Source organism: Adiantum capillus-veneris, chromosome 21, assembly GCF_014529385.1.
Source record: "Adiantum capillus-veneris isolate H3 chromosome 21, ASM1452938v2, whole genome shotgun sequence".
Lineage (NCBI taxonomy): Eukaryota > Viridiplantae > Streptophyta > Polypodiopsida > Polypodiales > Pteridaceae > Adiantum > Adiantum capillus-veneris.
Genome location: NC_140951.1, coordinates 116,145,782 through 116,148,407, shown reverse-complemented (window position 1 = coordinate 116,148,407; position 2,626 = coordinate 116,145,782). Strand labels below are relative to the sequence as shown.

General features: G+C 44.1%; 1 pseudogene; it reads left to right on the top strand.

The window, feature by feature from the left end:
• Window positions 1-602: 602 nt before the first annotated feature.
• Window positions 603-1,655, top strand: LOC147431590 (pterocarpan synthase 1-like; annotated as a pseudogene).
• Window positions 1,656-2,626: the final 971 nt, after the last annotated feature.

The window sequence follows — 2,626 nt, the reverse complement described above, 5'->3', positions numbered from 1 at the left end:
TTAAGAAGCCAAAAATATGTCTTTCTCTTGCAACTTGGAAGTGACCCAGTGTTTGGGAAAAGTGTGCCTCAGCTGGATGAAGGCAGGGGGAGAAGGAAAAATTCCGTTTGAAAAATTTAAGAAAAAGAGTAATTACAAAAAAATTGGGATTTGAAAATTTCCTCTTTCGAATCGAATTCGTATGTTTTGAAAAAATTGATTTTCTCCAACATTGGGAGTCCATTTCTGATGGAACTATTGGAGAACCTTGAGTCCATTTCTGATGGAACTTCACCAGCGTGTTGAAGTTTAGGCTTTACTTAATCAGCGCGTACTTTTTCTGCTTTCCCTGTCCATGTGCAACGTCGTTTTCTCATTGGTCAACAACGACGAGTGTCCACCCTTGTATCCGGTTCTTTAAAAAACAATTGAATTTTTGTTTTCCAAACTGCCACGGCGAAGAGGGACACTGCAGCGCCAGCAGCGATAAAAGTCAGTCTATTGGACCCGCCTTGCAACGATAAAAGTCAGTCTACTGGACCCGTCTTGCGCAGACTGGATCAACACTCCACCCTATATAAAGACATGCAAGAGCAGGCTCTTACATACAGATCAACCTTAGCTATAGCTCGTGCAGCAGATTGCCGTATTTTTTAATATTCAATTGCCTGCTTTACTGCGGCACGTACGACATCCTGCTGTCAACAAACTTGTACGAGCCCGTAGCTATAGTACAAATAATGACTGCCTCTGCGCTAGCTTCTGTCATTTGCATCATGGTGATGCTATTGCCAGCTTATTACGCAGCAGCAGCTGCAGCTCCCGCTCCCGCTCCTGCAGCTTATAGTCATGATGCATATCGTGCCTGCAAGCAGAAGGCCGCCGATCGCATTTTGTGCGGTCCTAGCGCCTTCACCTTCTACCTGCACAACACCGTCTACAACCCCACTGTGGACAACAAGGACTACTTTAAACTCTGTATACGGGCTGTCACCCAACGTGACGTGGCCCAATCCGTACTCCTTCGGCACCACCTCCACCTTCGAGGACCCCCTGACGGAGGGCCCCGCCAAACACCTCGCAGCAGATCGGCGTGGCTCAGGCTTGTGGCAACTGAACAGTCAAAGTGGCTACACGCTCTTCCACATCTTCACGGCCAACATCACCGACGGTGACTACAAGGGCACTATTCTCCATCCTGGGCCAAATCGCGAGGTCGACCCCGTGCGCTACCTCACAGTGGTGGGTGGAACAGGTGATTTCTTGGGCGCCCGAGGTTTGGCCACTAACCGCCTTGTCACCATCGACCATACGGCCCCCGCCACATGGACCCTTTCCTTCGACCTCGACCTCTACTATTGATTCTACATCAGATCACAAATTTCCAATTGCACCAAATTTTGATCAGTCAATCAACCATCCTTTCCCTATTTTGTTGCCAGTAGAGTTGATAAATATCATAGTGCCGTTCTCTCACAATATATAATACAACTCATGAACTCTCCTTATTAAGTAGGTATGAGTGATTATAGGTATGAGTAATTAGTGATTATGTTTGAGTTTATTATTCTACTACAAATAACCTTGAGGGCTGTTAATTACTTTGATACCTCAAATAAGATGTCTACCAACATTTACAGAAAGAAATTTGAGTGCAAATATTGTTCGTGGTGGGAGCTTTTTTGCATGTGGAATGTCTCCGAGTTATAGTTTTTAGAGTAAGTCATTAAAAATCCCTGTGTGTGTGTGTGTGTGGCGATAACTTCTTTTATCTCTCTCTCTCTCTCTCTCTCCTCTCTCTCTCTCTACCTACCTACCTACACACACACACAGCCTATGGGTGAACATGAAAGAGGGGAGGTAGTTATGCCATATCATGCTTTAATTTTGTAATATTGCATGTTTAACATATGAAAATTACTAGCAATGTTTGCAAAATCCCTTTTCAAGTACGTTTTGCTTTTGGCTCTGAAAAAACGGTGGATGGAAGAGTGGAGGCTTTCAGAGTCAACTTCAAAGACCCTATGATAAGGACGTGGAATCTTGCCCATACTTGTGATGTGTAGGTGCTTGCTCTTGTTACACATGCAAGCTCATTTGTGTTGTCTATGGCATTGTTGACTAGAGACAACCAATTCTCCTCGCTCGATAAAGTTGTGGAGAGAGAGAGAGAGTGAGAGAGAGAGAGAGAGAGAGAGAGTTGTTTTACACTCCACACATGAGAGAAAAATTGAGTCTTGAGCATGCAAAGTTACAAACTTTAGTTCAAAAGGTAAGTGTTTGGTTGAGACATTTGCTAGAATTCAAAAGGCACCTTGAAATCCTCGCTTTCTCTATCACATACAGTCAACTTTAATTCCTTTTAGCATTCCAACAACCTTTAGTGTATTTTTCATTAGACCAAATTAAAATTTGCACATGCATTGATGCCTCTCTCCCAACGCACTCGCACACACATAGCCACATGGAGGACCCAAGAAAAGTCAACATTTCAATGTTCATGAAGTTTTTTGCAAAAGATTTTACCATTTTAATCACAATAATTGAACAAAATGATGTGTGTGCATGCATCTGTGCGCTCACGCGCACGTGTGTGCGCGCGCGTGTGTGCGTGCAGGGGAGAGAGAGAGAGAGAGAGAGAGAGAGA